The sequence below is a fragment of the Pipistrellus hanaki genome (genome assembly GCF_964339955.1).
Source record: "Pipistrellus hanaki genome assembly, chromosome: 3".
In the NCBI taxonomy this organism is placed as follows: Eukaryota; Metazoa; Chordata; class Mammalia; order Chiroptera; family Vespertilionidae; genus Pipistrellus; species Pipistrellus hanaki.
In genome coordinates, this window is record NC_140505.1 from 102,330,192 (window position 1) to 102,351,037 (window position 20,846).

Consider the following 20,846-nt stretch of genomic DNA (forward strand, 5'->3'; position numbering starts at 1 on the left):
AAATGGCCTCTTCTGTTCTTTTGATAGCAAGTCTAGTTTGTCGCAAATGATTATCAAGGAAAAAAATCTCTAGAAGACAATCATTAAAAGCAAAAGCCAAGTGATTCTAATTGTCTTCCGTTGAGGTAACTTGAGACTCCTTACCCACAAAGCTATGATTTTATAATTTTTTTTTATATATAAAATTTTCATTGCAACTCCAAGCAGCTAGAAAGGAGTGGCTCTGGTTGGAACAAGAGTAGAGGCTTCCAACTGATTTCTCTTCCTGACTTGTCTGAAACTTGACAATTCACTCATGGTTACTCTCTGAACTTTTCTGACATGTATTGCTTCCTTCTACCACAAAAGGAATTTGTGAAGTTTATCCCTATTTTCCTTCCAAAAGTAGCAATCATTAGCAAAAGTTAAACTCGGAGCAAAAAGCCTATTAAATACATACCTACATAAACATTTGGGAAATCTCATCAAAAAGGAAAAATGGCAAATTAAGAAAATTGAAGCAGTTTATATATAACAGCAAGAATATATTAATGACTTAAAGTTATAAAACTATTCTAGACTTAACTCTAATACTCTAACAGCCTTAAAATATAACTTTAGGTCCTGGCCAGTGTGGCTCAGTTGGTTGGGCACCATCCTGTGCACCAAAAGGTTGCCAGTTCAGTTCCCTGTTGGGGTACATGCCCAGGCTGCAGGCCATTCCCCAGTGAGGTGGACATGCAAGAGGCAGCCAACTGATGTTTCTCTCTTGCATCCATATTTTTTTTTCTCTTTCTTCCTCTCTTTTCCTCGCTCTCTAAAAATTAATTTAAAAATCTGAATAAAAATAAAATAGAACCTTAGGAGATACAGCATTTATTGTGTCTGCTTTAGGGGATAGGGAATGGAACAGATAAAATTGCTCTGGTCAACTCAAACTGCTCTGGGTTTCTAGGCAGTCAGTGGTCTGATTAGTTAATTGTTCATATCCCTATCATTTCAGAAATCCTGGGAACTTAATTTGCTAAATATTATTATCTATTTTAATACTTTAATGCAAATACTAGAGTAAATCAAATTCTACTCAATTTAGGAAGAAAAATTACATTCCACCTATCCAGATAAGGAAGGGTTAAGGGTTCCTCATTTCATCAACAACCAATGTCTGCAAAACCAACATAATCTTTGAAAAAAAAAGAAGAAAAGGAATTCAAAATTTACCAGAAATAATTTAAGACTGACACTAGATTTGGGAGGTGTGGGAGGTTATCAAGCACCAAAATACAATATATGAAATCCAACACTTCAGAAATTAGAAATTTGAATGCTAATTGGGCCTACAAAATAATAATATGAACCTAATGCTTGGCTGGTTTTATACAAAGCCCATTGTGTCGGACTATTCATTAAGATTCTTTCAGATGTTCCTGATGGAAATGGAAAACTACACATATTTTTAAACTACATTATGCTACACAGCACTTCTGAGGGGGGGAAACCATGAAAGCCAATTTTTGGACACATTCATATTCATGAGTCTATCCTAATATCTTCTAAAAGGAAAAGTTTCAGAGGTTATTTTTAAATGAAATTTTTGTGTTAGAAAGGCAAAAACACAGTAAAAAAATTACTGGAAAAGCAGGCATCTCCAATTTTCAGCATCAAGGTTTCAGAAACACAGCCATTCTAGAAAGCATCTGTTTTTCAGCATGACTCAGTTTCATTTTTTCTGGACTCATTCATTCATTTTCTTTGGCAGTTCACTTATTTCATATATATATATATATATATATATATATATATATATTGATTTTTTTACAGAGAGGAAGGGAGAGAGATAGAGAGACAGAAACATTGATGAGAGAGAAACATTGATCAGTATCCTCCTGCATACCCCCCACTGGGGATGTGCCTGCAACCAAGATACATGCCCTGGACTGGAATTGAACCTGGGACCCTTGAGCCCACAGGTTGGCACTCTATCCACTGAGCCAAACCAATTTCAGTGCAGTTCACTTATTTCTGATGCCCATACATAATCAGTGTTCACAGTAATTATTAGAAATTTGGTCTCTAAGAGGGAAAAGGTCATCACAAAGATATATGCATATGTATATGAATGTGTGTGTGTGTGTGTGTGTGTGTGTGTGTGTGTGTAGATATATATAGATATATATAATATCATGTCCACAGGGGTCGGGAGTTTGAGGGAAGGGATGCAAAGAAAATCTTGTTTTTCTTTTTTTAATATATATTTTATTGATTTTTTACAGAGAGGAAGGGAGAGAGAGACACAGAAACATTGATGAGAGAGAAACATTGATCAGTATCCTCCTGCACACCCCCCACTGAGGATGTGCCCGCAACCAAGGTACATGCCCTTGACCGGAATAGAACCTGGGACCCTTGAATCTACAGGCTGACGCTCTATCCACTGAGCCAAACTGGTCAGGGTGAAAATCTTGTTTTTCTTTCCTTTTTTTCTTTCCGGAATTCACAGAGGCAAAAAAAAAAAAAAAAGATAGAATTGTCAAGGTGACAATGTATGTGAGATTTTGTTATAGCTGCAGAATCCAAAATATAAATGTCTCCTCAGTAAAAAAGAACAATTATTTTCTTTTTTAAGATATATTTTTATTGATTTCAGAGAGGAAGGGAGAGAGAGAGAAACATCAATGATGAGAGAATCACTGATCAGCTGCCTCCTGCACGTCCCATACTGGGGATGGAGCCTGCAACCCAGACACATGCTCTTGCCTGGAATCGAACCTGGGACCCTTCAGTCCACAAGCCGACCCTATATACATTGAGACAAACTAGCTAGGGCGAGAACAATTATTTTCAACCTTATTTCCCATCCCTGGCACTTCAATTTAACATCTGTCTGGAACCAGACTATTCACCTATATAATCAATGAAATATTAAAGTAATTGAATTTTCGTCTACCATGCAAAATTACTCAATAAAAACAAAGATTTTTTTTAAAATATTGTATTTAAATAATTTGTTTATAACAAATCACCACCTTCCTTCCCCTTCTCTAGCTTGGATATTTTATTTATTTATTTATTTATTTATTTATTTATTTATAATATATTTTATTGATTTTTTTTGCCCCCCTCCCTTCCATATATACCCTCCCTCCCCAGAGTTTTATGTCCATTGGTTGTACTTATATGCATGTATACAAGTCCTTCGGTTGATCTATTATTACTTATTGTATTTTAATCTATTGATAGTTTCTATCTTTCTGTTTTCAGAGACTAAATATTAGTTTAACATTCAAAAAATAGCCCCAACCCTGGTGGTGTGGCTAGGGGGTTTGCAGCATTATCCCATACACCAAAAGGTTGTGGTTCAATTCCTGGTCAGGGCAGGTATGAGAAGAGTCCAATTGATGTTTCTCTCTCACATCAATGGACGGAGACTTGACTTGGGGTGGTGAACATACAATACAGTGTACAAATAATGTGCTGTAGAACTGTGCACCTGAAACCTATATAATTTTGTTAACCAATGTCACCCCAATACATTTAATAACAGAAATCATCAAAAATGAAATGTAGGTTTCCCAGGTGATTCTTTTGTGCAAATTTGGGAACTACTAAGTTACAATCATCTAGAGATTGTTTTAAATTTTCAAAGCCTATGCAACACCTCCAGACCAATTAAATAATAATTTCTGGAACTTGGATACAGAAAAGATCATCAGGCCTCCAACCTAAAAGATGAAATAATTTACAAGAACAGAGAATCAGACTAGCATCAACTTAGTAAAACAACATATAGTCCTGACCAGTGTGGCTCAGTTGGTTGGAACATTATCCCATACACCAAAAAGCCACAGGTTCGATTCCCAGTGGGGACACATGCCTAGGTTGCAGGTTTGGGTCCCAGTTGGGGAACATGTAAGAGGCAGCGAATCAATGTTTTCCTCAGTCTCTCTCTCTCTCTCTCTCTCTCTCTCTCTCTCTCTCTCTCTCTCTACCTTTCTGTCTCTCTAAAAATTTAAAAAGAAAAATCAGTACACATATCCTTGTGAGAATTAAAATAGCAAGACAAAAGTAGAAAATTATTTTTAAGAAACTTAGAAAAGAAGTGAAAACAAGGATTTAATATCAAGCTATCAAAGCCACAAAAAAAGTACTTGAATAAGCAGGCACTCTTAAAAACACTTACACATTCACCCTTCCTAAGGATTCTAATCACCTTTCTCAACTCAGCTCAGCATCTGAATTACAGACATAGAAAATTATCTGAATAATGATTTCCAGTTTTCCCAAGGATACACAGTGATAGAATTCTAGATGCATAGGAAAGATGTAAATCCGCTACCTTCAATAGATGCATGAGGGCATTAATTCCATTTAAGCAATGGATGACTGAAGAAATTTCAGCAAAAGGACTAATGAATAAGTAAGCAGTTTATGTGTTTAATTGCAGAATTAAAAATAAGACTGGGCTTATTTTTCCATAAAAATAAGTATGTAAATAAGTTCTTACAAAGCAGAAAAATACAACTAAAATAACAGGAAGAGAGAAAAGAGAAAATAAAATCACTGAGTATTGTATAAGTAAAAGGGGAGAACCAAAGAATGACAGTTGCCGATGTTAAAAGGATAGGTTTAAAAGTGGAAAGAGGATTAAAGGCAATAACGAAGGTATATAACGGAAATGTAATCACTGAAAAATTTAGCCCTTCCTACTTTTCAAAAGAAGTATTTTTTAACTCAAGTAAAACACACCTAATAATAAGCATAGTAAGTATAATACAGATAGTAATTCTAAAATGACAAAAGAGAAAACAAACATATCATATATAACAATGTGAATGAACTTAACTTGCCTATTTAAAGATTTTCAAACTTGCTTAGGATATTTGTGCAACATTTCTGTTTTATATTAATGATTTTGTTGTGCCTTAATATAGCATTTTTTAAATGTTTGTTCATTATTATAGTGTTCAATATATGTCCAAAAAACCTTACTAGTTATATTGTTAGATCATTTATATCTTTACTTAATTCTCTCCCCCCCCCTTGAATTCTCATGCTGAGTGGTGTGTGTGTCTTATTTATTTATTCTTAGATTGGCTATAGTTTCTATATAGAATATACTTAAAAATGCATTGATTCAAAAAGGCTAAAAATAAAGGGATTAATAAATACCTCTCATGCAAATGGAACACTTAGGTTGCAATCATACCAGACAAAATAAAATTTAAGCAAAAAGTATTCAAAAGACAAATGCTAAAAGCTCCATTTCACAAAGAAAAATAAGTTAATATCTATAAACCTATAGCCAATCCAAGAATAAATAAATAAGACACACACCCCACTCAGCATGAGAATTCAAGGGGGGCGGGGGGAGAATTAAGTAAAGATATAAATGATCTAACAATATAACTAGTAAGATTTTTTTGGACATATATTGAACACTATACTCTAATAATAAACAAACATTTAAAAAATGCTATATTAAGGCACAACGAAATCATTAATATAAAACAGAAATGTTGCAACCAATATTCTCTAATGACAATGGGGAGAAAACTAGAAATAAAAAAAAACACATTGGAAACAATATAAATACCCACCAAAGAAGAGATTATACAAAAGAACTGTATAATCACCCAATGAAATATTATACAGCAAAAAGAATGAATGACATGAGTACTTGCAACAACATGGATGAATTTAACAAAATTGTTGAACAAAAGATCTAAATACAAAACCATATGTAATAATGATCTAAATTCAAAATTGGGCAAAACTTATCAATGTTAGAAGTCCACATAAGTTGCTTTGAGAGTGGGGTGATCATGACTCAAAGTGGGAACTGTTAACTTCTGGGTGCTAGTTTCACAGGTAAATGCATTTTGCGAAATTTCACCAAGCTCTATATTTCTGATCGGTAGACTTTCCTGTATCAATAAAATTTACAAAATTAAAAGACACACTAGAAATTAAATACAAAAGTCTTTCCAGCTGAAAATTGAAACTCTTTAATGAAAGGGAATATGTACACAAATCACAAAATTTCTGAAAAGTAGGAATAATGAAAATGCTATATATTGGAGCCCCTAGAATAATTTTAAGTAATAATCAGAAAAAAATTCAGAGCTCTAAACACCTATATCATTTTTTTAAGTAAATACCTGAATTATATTCCTAACTCAAAAAGCTAGAAAAAGAACAGAGTAAACCAAAAGAAAGCACAAAGGTACAATTATAGATACAAACAGAAATTCATGTTTATAGAGAACACATCAAATTAATAAAAATCCTGGTTCTTAAAAAAAACCTGAATCCGTCTTTTGAGATAACTAGAGTACTAGTCAAATTCATAACAGAAAGTAAATAACGGTTGTCAGTCACTGGGGGAACGGGGCTGGAACGATACAGAATTTCAGTATTGGAAGATGAAAAAGTTCTGGAGAAGAATGTGATGGTGGTTGTACAACAATGTAAATGTACTTAATACCACAGAATAGTACACTTAAAATGGTTAATATGGTCAATTTTATATTACTTATTTTTACCACAATAAAAAATACTGAAGTAAACAAAGCACACACAAATTCTATCAAAGAAAAAAGAAGCAAATACACAAATATAAAAAAGATATGATATATGATATATAAAATATAAGACTACTCTGCATACACAATGCAAATACACTTTTTTAATTTAATAAATCTTTATTGCTCAGATCATTACAATTGTTTCTTCCCCCCCTCCCCCCATAGCTCCCTTCCTCCCGGTTCCCACCCCACCCTCTGCCCTTACCTCCCCCCTATTGTCCTCATCCATAGGTGTACGATTTTAGACCAGTCTCTTCCTGCACCCCCACACCCTTTTCCCCTTGATAATTATCAATCCACTCCCTTTCTTTGCCCCTGATTCTATTATATTCACCAGTTTATTGTTCCTCAGATTTTTAATTCACTTGTTGATATATATGTATTTGTTGACCATAATTTTTATCTTTTCTTTTTTCTTCTTCTTCCTCTTCTTAAAGAATATCTTTCAGCATTTCAATACTGGCTTGGTGGTGATGAACTCCTTTAGCTTTTTCTTGTCTGTGAAGCTCTTTATCTGCCCTTCAATTCTGAATAAGTAGAGTTTGCTGGGTAGAGTTATCTTAGTTGTAGGTTCTTGCTATTTATCACTTTAAATATTTTCTTGCCAATCCCATCTGGCCTGCATAGTTTCTGTTGGAAAATCAGCTGACAATCGTATGGGTGTTCCCTTATAGGTAGTTGTTTTTCTCTTGCTACTTGTAAGATTCTCTCTTTGTCTTCTGCCCTTGGCATTTTAATTATGATGTGTCTTGGTGTGGTCCTCTTTGGATTCCTTTTGTTTGGGGTTCTGTGCGCTTCCTGGACTTGTAAGTCTATTTCTTTCACCAGGTGGGGGAAGTTTTCTGACATTATTTCTTCAAATAGGCTTTCAGGATCTTGCTTTCTCTCTTCTTCTGGCACCCTCATAATTCTGATGGTACGCTTGAAGTTGTCCCAGAGGCTCCTTACACTATCTTCGACTTTCTGGATTCTCTTCTCTTCTTGCTTCTCCGGAGGTGTTCTTTGCCTCCTTGTATTCCAAATCTTTGACTTAATTCTTGTGTTCCTCTAGTCTGCTGTTGGGTCTCTGTATAATATTTTTTATTTCAGTCAGTGTATGTTTAATTTCTAGTTGGTCCTTTTTCATATCCTCAAGGGTCTCGTTGAATTTATCGGCCTTTTCCGGGAAATTCTTGAAAATCCTTATAACCGTGGTTTTGAACTCTATATCCAGTCTTTTGTTCTCCTCCATCTTTTTCGTTTGAGATATGTCTCCTTGTCTCCTCATTTTCGCTGCTTCCCTGAGTTGGTAGGGTGGCTTTGTATGTTTAGTGTCTTATATGGGCCGTTAGGTCAGCCTCCCCAGTTACCTGAGGTACACACTCTTGGTGCACCCCTTTGTGGACTGTGTGTACAGCCTTGTTGTAGTTAAGTCTTGATTGTTGTTGGTATCACTGGGAGTAATTGACCTCCAGGCCAATTGGATGTGCATATCAGCTGTGTCTACACCAGGATACCTTTTGTATTGGAGACGTTATTATAGGATCAGACTTGCAAAACTGCAAAATCCCCGGAGCTCAGCTTGGATGGGGCAGTCTCAGGGCTGAGCCAACAGTCTTGGCTTTCCGTCAGTCCTGCCCTTGTACATGGGCCTCAGACCTCTGCCCTCGCTCCCGAGTTTCCGCCTGACAGTCTAGATTCCCCTTGTAAGAGCGTGGGTGCTCCAGGGGCTCGCCCAGAACTGGGTTTCAGTGCTCAGTGCAGTCTAAACTGGGAGTCAGTGCAGTCAGGAGATTTCGACTCTTTCCACTATGGAGAGACTGCAGCAACTTCCGCAGTCTCTGTGCACTCTAGACCCTGCCCGCTGTGGCTCCCAGATCCCCCGAGTCTCCCAGTCTCCGAGTCTCGAGGTGCCTTTCTCTAGAGTCCAGACTCTACCCGTATGAGCCTGGGTCCAAGGGGTTTCGGCCAGGGCTGGGGTTCAGTGCAGTCGGGGGCTTCCTTTCCCCTCCCACCACCAGGCACTTGGCCGCCCTTCCTCTCTGTGTGCACGTCTCCCTACCTCAGCTCCCCTGATCCATGAGCCTCTCTCCTTCTTTCCAGTTGTAGATTTCCCACTCAGCCAGCTTTCCTGTGGTTTTGGATGATGTCTGTTCTGTCTCTTAGTTGTTGTTTTCAGATTGTTGTGCGTGCGAGATGGCAATTTATGCACTTACCTAGGCCGCCATCTTGGTTCCCCTCTCAGTGCAAATACATTTTAAAACCTAGATAAAATGGTTAATTTTTTAGGAAAGCACAGTTTACCAAAATGGTCCCCAGCAGAAATAGAACACTAAACTAACTAATTTCCCCAGAAGAAATAGAAAAAGCTTTTAAAGAACTACTCTACAAAAAGAAAAAAGAACCATACCTTTAATATTGGCAGGGTCTCATGTGATGTTTCCTTTTTCATTCCTAATTTTGGTTACTTGTACATACGAGTTTTTGAAACTTATTTATCTCACCAAATTTATTTATGCCATTGGTCTTTTCAAAAGAACAGCTAGCACTGTAGATGTTTCCTAGTGTATTTTTTTCTATTTTATTAACTTCTTTTATAATGTCCATCTAGTACCTCTAGGATTAGTTTGCTGGGGTGGTGTTGTTGTCATTTTCCCTGTCTTCGTGAGATGGATGCTCAGATCACTGAATTTTTTTCAGTCTTTTTTTTTTTCCTAACATGTATTTAAAGCTATAAACTTTCCTCTCAGTATGACTTTCACTATACCCCCCAAATTTGATATACAATATTTTTATATTAACTCTGATGAAACTTTCTCAATTTTTGAATTCTCACTATAATAGATCTTTGACCCATGAGTTATTCAGAAAAGATTTGCTAGTTTCATTTTGCTATTGATTTTAGTTTAACTTAGAGAACCAAATTCTGTTTGCTTTCAGTCCTCTGAAATATACTGATTCTTGCTTTTGCCCAGAAGGCTGGGTGAAATCAACTAACACTGGAAAAGAATGTATATTCTGTGGCTATAGGGGCGATGTCTAGATAAACAAAGCAAGTTCATTAATTGTGTTGTTCAAATCCTATATATACTTACTAAATTTCATTCAGTTACAAAGATAGTGTAAAAAAAAACCAAAAAACTCCCTCTATGATTATGAATGTATCTATTTCTTTTAAAGCCTGTATTATAATCACTAAAATTACTTTGGATGATCTAGACACTCTATTATTGAAAACAGAAAGGTGAATCACCAATAAAATACTCTTTACACTAATAAAAATGGCACTAATTATTAACCAAAATGGCTTAATATCATCTCTCAAAAAAAAAATCACTTTATAGGTTTCCTCCATACTCTAACTGGATCATATCCAATAATTCCAGACAGCAGATCAATTTGCTTAATTCCTCAGAGATACATTTTACAACTAATTTATGCTGCTTGGCTCCTGGGAAAAGTTAGTAATGCTCTGCAATATATTCTATGTACAAATCACTGAGACTTTTCTACAGCCGAATGGTACTTATTTGTCCAAACCAATCCTCCTCTCTGGCAAGAGGGCATCACCCCCACCCCTTCAGTGCCCCCTACCCTGAATCCCATTGGGCCTTGATGCCATCTTAGAACCATTCTTCCACAATGCTCCGTAAAGCTCTCATTATAATCTGAAATCCACCGTACTTCTGCTCTGTGGTAGAATCTTTGATGATTAGACAGAGTGTCCGTTTATGTGGTCCTACTAAGAATCCCAAAGCTCAGTTATAGAATGGCCAGGTATGGATTAGTTTTCTCCATTTTCTTGGGTCAGGCTCACATGCCAGTTTAGATCAGGCATCCTCCTGTGCAATCCCAATGCACCTTTAAAATATATATATATATATATATATATATATATATATATATATATATATATGTATATATATATATATTTATATATACATATATATTTCAGATAGGGAGAGTGAGATAGACAATTATGATGAGAGGGATCATTGATTAGCTGCCTCCTGCACGGCCCCTGCTGGGAATCAAGCCCGCAACCCGAGCATGTGCCCTTGACCAGAATCGAACCTGGGACCCTTCAGTCCACAGGCTGACACTCTATCCACTGAGCCAAACCAGCTAGGGCCCAAGGCACCTTTTGCTTTTCCACTGGTCACAGTATACCACAGTGACCTTTTTGCTTTTATTCTCAGCTAGTGCACTGTCAGCCTCTCAAACACAGGAACCATTTGACTCATCTTGATATCCTCAACATCTAGTCCTGCCAAGCATGTGGACATGTGTTCCTTCTACTCTTGTCATCTCCAATATATTCTCTACCCAGCATTCCTGTTGATCCTTTTAAAATCTAAATCAAAGGATAAATCACTTCTCTGCTCAAAACCTTGCAATGGCTTTCCATCTCAAAATAAAATGCAAAGTGCCACTACAGTCTATGGGGCCCCACATGGTCGGCCCTTTATTACTCTACTAGGGGCCCAGTGCACGAAGATTCGTGCAGGGCATGGGGGGCATGGGGAGGGGGGTGTTGGTCCCTCAGCCCAACCTGCACCCTCTCCAATTTGGAAGCCCTCAGGGGAGCCCTCCCCAATCCGGGAGTTTCTGTCTGTCTTTGCAACCATATGAGCGAATTGTCTGAGACCCCAACCCAGTTTGACTTGTTACTCACAGATTAATAAACTTTTTTTCTTTGTTTCATTGGTAGAGATTTCCTGGAAGTTTTACGATATCTTCCCTTTAATTTTTCCTAGACACTCTGATTTTACTTATGTCTCTCACCTTTGCTTTCCCTCCATCCCCCACCACAACAGTAACTTGCTCCAGGCTCACTTAGCTCTAGTGTCTAGGACAGTGGTTGGCAAACTCATTAGTCAACAGACCAGCACCACTGATCTAGCAGATCCATCTGCCACCAGAATTAATATTCCCAGAATTCCTGGTGCTCCCAGCGTTATTGGTTTCCCCTTCCTGCTCTGTCTCCCTCCCAAGGCCTCCCATTCTGCCAAGTCCTCCAAGCCGCCAGCTCTCCTTCTCTGCTCTCCGTCTGGCAGCTTGGGGAGCCAATTTCCCCAGGCCACTCCACTCTCCACTGGCTCTCCTGCTCTGCTCTCTGCCTAGTACCTGTGTATGCAAACTAACCCACCATCTTTGTCGGGTCAATTTGCGTATTCACTCCTGATTGGCTGGTGGGCATAAAGGAGGTATAGTCAATTTACATGTTTCTCTTTTATTATATAGGATGATCTCACACACACACACACACACACACACACACACACACTCATGCTGTCCTCCTTATACCCTAAAGGTCTTTGCACTTGCTGTTCCTTCCCCCATAAAGGTTCTTTCAAATATCACATCAGAAATGCCTTCCCTTCCCTGCCCACACTGTCAAAAATAGCAGTCCCTGGCACTCTCTTCCCTTGCTTGCTCTATTTTCTTTATAGCCATTATGACATATGACATATATTAATGTTGTTTATTATCTTTCTCCCCCACTAGAATGTGATCTCCATAAGAAAAGGCTGAAATTCATCCTCTAGAATACAGGTCAGGAATTTCTGCTGTGAAGAGTCAAATAACTATTTTATACTTTGCAGGTTAGACAGTCCCTGACCCAACCATTCAACTCTACTCAACGATGCCTTGTAGTAGGAAGGCAGCCACAGCCAATATATGAATGAATGGGCATTCTGTGTTCTAACACAATTTTCTTTATAAAATCAGGCAAAAGTCAAGATGTGGCCATAGGCCTTGTTCTAGAAGTTCACCAGCCCTTGTTCTAAAACAAGCTTGGCACACAGTACATTAACTGAGTTAATCAATCACGTCTCTGTTCCTAGTCTCAAAGCTACCTTTAACTGGCAACATACAATACCAGCACTCCAAGTTCATCAGAAAAAAGTAATTCAAACTAGCTAGCTTTTATACATCTTTTACCAAAAAATCCATTTGATATTAATTATATTCCTGAGTGGCTGAAGAATATACAATTCTTGTCACAAGAAAGTATATAGACAGTGCTAGTTTGACCCTCTGCAGATAATTTTTAAGATGTATTTAACTTTATATAAGGACATTACAATAATCAGTCTCATTAGGACCACTGTTCTAGGTGTTGTAATAATGTCACTGAGCACATCACCCACTAGTTTTTAATGTAACCCAATAGAAGCCCCAAATGTGAAGTCATAGGACATGTTAAGGAAGAGAAACTAGCGTGTTTGTTATGGACGGTGAAAACGACAAATGCAGAGTCCCTTTCAGTTGGGCCATCGGGACACTCGGCCAAGTTCCCATCAGCCTGCGGCAGACTGGTTATGTACCTGTTGTCCATATGCTCTCTTCTCCGGGGTCCCCAGCTAGACTACATTTTTTAGCCTAAAGTAAGTTAAGTGAGGCCATGTCTGAGTACAGCCAGGGGCCCATAGAACTTCTCACAGTCCCTGGCCAGTTTGGCTCAGTGGATAGAGCATCAGCCTAGACTGAAGGATCCCAGGTTTGATCCTAGTCAAAGGCACATGCCTTGGTTGCAGGCCCGATCCCAGCCCCAATCAGGGTGTGTATGGGAGGCAACAATCAATATGTTTCTTTCACATCGATGTTTCTCTCCCCCTCCTTTCCACTCTCCCTAAAAAATTAATGGAAAAATACCCTCGGGTGAAAATTAGCAATAAAAAACAGGACTTTGCTCTCTTTCCCTACCCACCAGGTCACCTGGGCAGGTTCCCCCTTCCTTTAGGATGCTAATTCACAAGGTTAAAAAAAAAAAAAATAGCCTGACTACCTGAAGGGCCCTGTGGAAGATCACCCCACCAGAACCCCAACACTGACCTTCAATGTGGTGAGAAATAGATGTTTCTTGTGCTAAGTCACTAGAAACTTTAATTTAATAAAGTTAGCCCACTACATGTAAAACACTGACCTGGCAGGCTTCAGCATCATTGAAAGTATAGGTTTTATTCTTTTAATTCCTGATCTCCATATGATTTTGATTCTCATTGTTTATATTCAGCTTTATTATTATGAATATTTCCATAAACTAATTCAAATATTTATTTAATGAAGGACAAGAGAGATAAGACTTCACTGTTTGAGCTCAATAAAATCATAAGCAACTGGAACAATAAAAATTTGGAGAAAGTACATATTCCATCTAAACAAAACTATTTGTAACTGTCACTGATACACAGTTGATCTAAGTTATATTGGTGTCCAAAAGAGAAAGAACCAATCTGAATAAATGTTAAAATGCATGGCAATAAATTTCATCTCAATGAAATATAATAATCATTAGAAAGCAAGTAGTCTAAGAAATGAAACCACCAATTTAAATTCCTGTCTAGCAAGAATATGTAACCATAAATGTAGCTTAAAAGAAATTTTCTGTTCTAAACTCTCTAATGCCTAATCCCTAAACAATTTTTTCAAATGATGTCCTGAGGTTTTGTTGTTTCCATGATTTTTTAAAAGAGTTGAGTGTCAGAAACGGAAGACTTATTTAATTAGCCTATGTAACACCATGAACAAACAGCACAGAAGCTAAGAAAAATTTAATTATGGCTCAGGCTCAGGTACAAACTTCATTATCACCAATAAGCCTTGTAACCATTCAAAATTATAATGCCAACTTTAAAAAAGGAATACATCTTAATAATCTTCCTCCCTGGGAAATCTCAAAGAATGATTCACATTTTAGTAACACCTTTGGAAACAATGGTATTTGCAAGTGTACAATTAAAATCTGAACAGGTGACTGGGAAATTTGAGCATTTCTGTGTATTTCTGATTTTTAAATAAAACAACAACAACAACAGAAAACTTAACTCTAGAAGATGTAAAAAAAAAAAAAGGGGGGGGGGAGGGGGGACAAATACTATGGAAAAACCAAGAACCAATACTGTATAAGCTTTAAATTCTACAGGGTTGATTACATAATGAAATGTATTACAATTCCCCCAAATAAATTAAAATCTTACTTTTGAAGAATAGAAAGTATGTCCCTCCTCCCTCTCAGCTATGTAACAGCCTCTCTCAAAACAGACAACATAAGTACGTATAAGTTGCTCTTTCTCTGGTTAATGTCATCCATCAAACTGGACTAGATACTTTCTCCTTGTGTTTAGACACTGTTTCTCCCATGCACCACAAGGAGCAATTTAAATCCATGAGGCTCTCCATAAGCATTAATTCTAAACTGAGGAAAGAATATGGCCCAGCAAAGAATTACAAAGCCAATTCAGAACTGAAACCTGCCAAGGTAATACCCTTACACAGGATTACATAATAAAACATCAAAAAACAAAAACAAATATGTCACATACATATTGGGACAGTTGAAAAAAATAACTGATATTAGTAGGGCAAAATGACTCAGACCTCTTCCCTAAATTAGGGATAGTATTGGACTTATTATATGTTATGAATCAACACATATAACATATTCAATGAAAAAATATTTGTTGAAGACCGACTATGTGCAAAGAACATACCATTTCATCCATTTAACTGATAAAATATGGCCACATGGATTCTAGTTCACAGTCAATCACACCCATATTTTATATTACAATATAATTTCAGTGAACAGTTCATGTGCACAAAGTGGATAACAGCACTCAATGAGAGGGTGCTGTGAGCGAAAATAAAATGGCACTGCTGCAGCATGGCAAATCCAACATGGCTGTCAATTGTAGAAAAAGGAAGTATTCAAGACCGACTAAAAAGGAACATAAAGTGAAAACTAAAAGAAAGGAAAAAAAGTTAAAATGGATAAAACACTGAAAAAGTTCAAGAATACATTAACAACAAAAGACATCTTTAGATCAATTTCAAGACCACTGTTCCTATAAATCAGAGGGCACCTTAAGAACAGGCCCAAGGAAAAATTTCACAAGTAAAAAGTTGAGAAATGCGCGAAACCAGTTTGGCTCAGTGGTAGAGCGTCGGTCTGCGGACTGAAGGGTCCCAGGTTCGATTCCAGGCAAGGGCATGTACCTTGGTTGCGGGCACATCCCCGGTTGGGGGTGTGCAGGAGGCAGCTGGTTGATGTTTCCCTCTCATCGACGTTTCTAGCTTTCTCTCTCTCTCCCTTCCTCTCTGTGAAAAATCAATAAAATATTTTTGGTGGGAAGGGGGAGGAAAGTTGAGAAATGATCCCAGGTGCTGAGCTGAGAGTCAAGGCCAATTGCATGAGAAAATGCCCTGGATACTTGGAATGTTTAAAATTTAAAGAAAAAAAAAAGAACAAAAGAGCTCACCTCAAAGAGAAGAGACACCGGTCCAGGGAAGAAGAAACAGAACTGGGCTGGCTCCCGAGAGTAAGGGTAAAACCTGAGTGTGGAAAAATATTCTAATCTAAAGACATCTATTAAGATAGAAGGACCGGCTCTGATACAAAATCAAACAAACAACACTGGCCTAAGGTGAGAACAGAACGAAGAACAGGACAGCAGCGAGGAGGCACAGGCAGACACCACCTCTAGGACACCAGGACCTAGAAAAAGGCAAGGCCATGCCCAGAGGACCCAACTCTCAGAAGGACCAGCCAGTCCCAAGAAAAGCATGCCTGCCCTGAAAAAGGAAGGAAATAAGCATCTTTAAAACTAACTTTTAATAAGAAAATAAAGTCACTACAAAAATAACAAGTTTTAGAAAAAACTGCCTGGCTGGCTACACACACACACACACACACACACACACACACACACACACCACACTCCTTGCAGCCATTCACTTTTTAAAATTTTTATCTTTATTGTTGAAAGTATTACAGATGAGCACCATTCACTCTTTAATTCACAGCCATAAGGTTCCACTGAGACTCTTCTTGCCAAAATCAGTAATAATATTCTAGGACTCACCCCAATGGCAACTTTGAAACCACTATTCCATTGTATAGAACATCCTCTCCCTTTGTTTTGTTTTCTTTCTTTTCTTTTTTCTTTTTTTGTAATTTTTTTGTATTCTTTAATATACCCAAATCCCTCCATTTAAAAAAATAAAAATAGTCCCCCTTTACCCAACTTCCTACAGCAGCACCACCACCACCACCACCACAGGCACTGGCCCCACTTCACTATTAAACCCTTACAAACCGGACATCTGGCTCTAGTCCCCATCACTGTGTTGCCATTGCCATCATCCATATTATTGATACTAATGACCTCCTGCCTGAGGTTCTCCTGGACCATGGCTTCCAAGACACCATTTATGCGGCTTCATCCTTCTTAGCCTCAGTTTGGGAGCCTATTGTCCTACCTGCCTTTCACACACAAGAGTTCCCAGATCACACTCTACATCACTCCTTTCTCACTCTCCATGCTTCTAGAATAACTCCTCTCCCCAGCAGCAAACCTCCATTAACAAACAAGCAAAGGCAGAGCTTCTAGACACCAGAACACCATTAGTGTCTCAGGGCAAAAGAAATGGCTACTGAGTAATGGGGTCACTACATAAGTTCAAATAACCTAAGCATTTATATCCTAACAAGTTAATATCCATTTGGGGGGAAAAGGACGCTTTAATTGAGAGAAAAAAATGAGCGTTTTTATTTCATTTTTAATAAAGTATTTACTAATGGAATATATACATGTGTTGAGCATCTCACAATTTCTCAGACTGGATAGCATTGCCTTCATTTCCTGTTTCATACTGATTCCCACACATGGAACAGGAACCACTGAAAACTCAGCTTACAAAGACAACATCATTGAAAGGAACATAGTACAACCTATTGGAGAAACTGCTAACTACTCTGAACTAGTAGTTCCCACAGGGTTGGACGGATGTTACACAGTGCTGGCTTTCTTTCAACAATTTAACATCCTGCATTTTCCCTGTGAGCTCACTGTAGCACCTCGGCAAGTAATTTAGGAACTATGGTGCTAAGAACTCTCAAATGTCTGCCCAGTCCAGATGCCAACTGAACACTATGTCCCACAGGCACCTTAAAGCAATCATCTTTCCCCACAAATGGCTGCTGCTCCCACTAGTTCCTTCTCCTGTGTCCTTCCTGCCACTTCCCTGTCCTTGCCACTTTGTTTTCAGTTGCTCCAATGTACCGTGAACAAGCCTTTGTCCACTCTTCTCTACCCAGATTCTGACCAATTCCTTTTCTCAGACCTCTCTGGGAAGCTATTCAAATCTCTCTGAATAGTCCCTTACGCTGGTCTGGAGTCATCCTCTGAGCTCCTGTGGCTGGCCCCTTTCAGAGCACTTAGCATACACTGCTTTGTAGTCCATGGTTACATCTTGTCCAAGAACAGAGCTGAACAGAAAGCTCACCCGGGGGGACAGAGGTATCTGCCTTGCTTATCTCTGCATCCCCAGAACATATGATAAACTCCGGAGTCTCCTGAATAACCAGAGCAAGCGAATGAATGGATTAGGTCATTCAGGCGATGCTCCCGTGTCTATCGCAGCACTCACTGCACAGACTATAAACATATTAAAGCTCTCATCTCTTACTTCCGAAACCCCAGTATTAAAGTAGTGCCTGGTACTTGGCAGAAAATCACCGAATAGCTTCTGAATAAAAATGGTTACCAAAAAAATTCTAGAAGGCTACACCCACTGTATTAAGTGTGGCTACCTCTGGAGAAAGAAACAAGACTAGGGCAACAATAAGAAGAGAAAAAGGGAACTGAGACTTTTTAGTCCATGTATCACAAGTGATATTAAACTTATTTTACAATATGCACTACTTATTTATGTATTACTGGTATACAATATTCCTATATCATAAGCATAAGTTTAAGTAATGGGTAAAATAAATAAACAGCCCTGAAGAATGCATTTGGTTCTAAATTCCCAAGAGCATGTCCCAAGAAAATCTGGCTTTAAAGAGGAATGAATATAGGATACCTGGGGGGGGGGCTGAAAGAGAAGCTGAGAATTTAAGTAAAGGTCTGCATGGCATATGAATGGAGTCACTCCCAAGAAAATATGTTATGATAACACCATATGGGGGAGAGATCTGTGAACCTTCTTCAAAGACAGTTCTTGGAACTCTAAAAGAAGACCACTAGTACTGGCCCACTAGTTTAGAAAATTCTCTCAATACTTACAATGGCAACAGTTTTAATAAAAACATTCCAATAACCAAAAGGATATTTGCCACATGCAGGTTTCCAGAGTAAGTATAAAGTATGTCTACTCAGACATAGTAAGAATACAGAGAGGAGGCTACAGGGTTGGCATGACCACTTAGCAAAGTGTGTTGCAACTTTATTTTCAGGATTTAAAAAAAAAAATAGTGCAGCATATTACTGGCTATTAGGTCAAAAATTTTAAACAAACAGATAAAACAATGCTATAAAGCAACTCATGTCAACAACTGGAAGTGAAAGAACAATTTTTACATGTATATAGTTCTAGAACAAGCTTCTTTTCACAGTGAATCCAGGTCAGACAGTAAATAGATAGTCAATCAAACTTGCCATTCTAATGAGCTTTCAACATCTGAAAAGACACAACTTTCATGAATATAAATTAAGGTCTTTAAAAATGAAGGAAAAAATGAGTATTACACAGACACTATGGAAAGGAGACCCAGACACAATAAGAACTGCCTATGGGAAAGGTCAAACCCAGCTTTCTTTTGTTTAACCTATCAAGCAAATAAAAGAGCTAGCTTTAAAGAATCACTACACTGTTTCACAACTAGAAAAGTTGATACACAAGAGAGGCAACCAACTTTCAATAGAATTTGCCCTAGAGGCAATAGAAAACTAAGTCAATTATAACACTTTGAACTTAGCGTTAATAAAGAAGCAGACATTTTAAGTTTTCGACAAACCCAAGTGTGAAGATGCAAAATATTTCAAATGGCTAGCCCCTTCCCCTTAAAAATATGGACCCCAATCTTACATTAAAATTTCATAGCCCATTGTGCATTTGATTGGGATAGCTTCAAAGCAAAACCGGCTTTTAATTGTATTTCTAAAAACTCAAAAAATTATTGCTGACAGTAACTGCGGTGTTTTGTGTTTTTTTTTTAAATTAATCTCCAGGTGAGAAAGAATCCCCGTGCCACCCAATTGCATTTAAGAGAATAAGATGCTCCTATTCATCCCCGCGCCCATAGCTTAGTTTCTTAATAATTAGGAACTCTGCTCTCCACTCTGCTCTAGCAGAGGCCAGCCCGAGAAATCGCCGTTGCCCTGGTGCCAACGGCGGAGAGAAAGGCTGAATCTGCCCCCCCCCCCCCACCCACCCACCCCCCCCCCACCCCCCGCCCCGGAGGAGGCTAAGAGCCCGGCGTCGCGGCCCCTGCGGCCCCCGCCGCCGCCGCCGGCAGCCAAGCCTCCCGCGGAGGATCCCGCAGGCGGAGCTCAGGGAAGCGCAGCCTCTCCCGGCCCCGCAGGCGCCCCTCGCCGGTGCCCGACCCCGTCCCCGCGCTCGGAAAGCCAAGCCAGGCTGCTGAGGCCGGGAGCTCCGTGGGTCCGCAGCCCCAGAGAGGGGGGCACCGGGCCCGGGGAGGGCGACAGCGAGGACTGAGAGCACCGGACCCAGAGGCCGGGGGGCGCCCGGGTTGTGCCAGACGCCGGCGCGGGTGCGCGGGGCCGGGATGGATGTGAAGGTCCCGGACCGGAGGGATGGGGAGGCAGCCGGGCGTCGTGCGTGAGCGTCAGCGGAGGCCCCGGCGCCACCTGCAGCCGGGCAGCGGGCACCGGGCACCGGGCAGCGGGCACCGGGCAGCGGGCAGCGCAGGGGCCGGAGGGCCGGGGGCGGGGGACGCGCGTGGAGACGGCCGCCGGGCCGGGGCGCGACGGCGGGAAGCCGCGGCGGCGCAGGAGCCGGGGGAAGGATGCAGCCGGGCCGCCGGGCAGGGCGCCGGGCTGCGCCGCGGCCCGCAGTGGGCCCGCCGCCCGCACGAGCGCGCCTGGCGCGATGCAGCAACTTCACTCGGCCGCGGGGCTGCGGCGTCCGGCCCGCGCCCGCCATCCCCCGGGCAGCCGCGCGGCCCGGAGCCGAGCGGGAAAGGGGCCGGGACCCGGCGGCCCGGGCGGCCGCAGCTCGCACTCACCTGTCCGCGGTGCCGCCGCCGGGGCCGGGGCCGCACTCCGGGCTCCATGGTCCCGCCGCGCCGGGCTGTCCGGCGCCCCGTGCCGCACCGCCCGCACGCAGCGGCGCCCGCGACACCGCCTCCGGCCGGGCCACCGCCGCGGCCACGCCCCTCCCGGCGGGGGCCTGGCGGCGCGGGAGGGGGCTCAGCCCGGCTCAGCCAACCGGGGCCGGCTGACCAGCCGCTTCGCCAGGATTGGCGAGCCGCTCGGCCAATGGGGAGGCGGCAGG

The 20,846-nt window shown here is 40.3% G+C and overlaps 1 protein-coding gene across 3 annotated transcripts in view; it reads right to left on the reverse strand.

The window, feature by feature from the left end:
- WASF3 (WASP family member 3) overlaps positions 1 to 20,709 on the reverse strand; it is a 118,996-nt gene extending 98,287 nt beyond the window's left edge. For 2 of the 3 annotated variants that reach the window (XM_084876268.1, XM_084876267.1), the window contains exon 1: positions 20,578 to 20,707. The gene's annotated coding sequence lies outside the window, so the exon portion shown is untranslated. Of the gene's footprint in view, positions 1 to 20,577 lie in introns of all 3 variants that reach the window. The other variant, XM_084876266.1, reaches the window with a different exon arrangement.
- Positions 20,710 to 20,846: the final 137 nt, after the last annotated feature.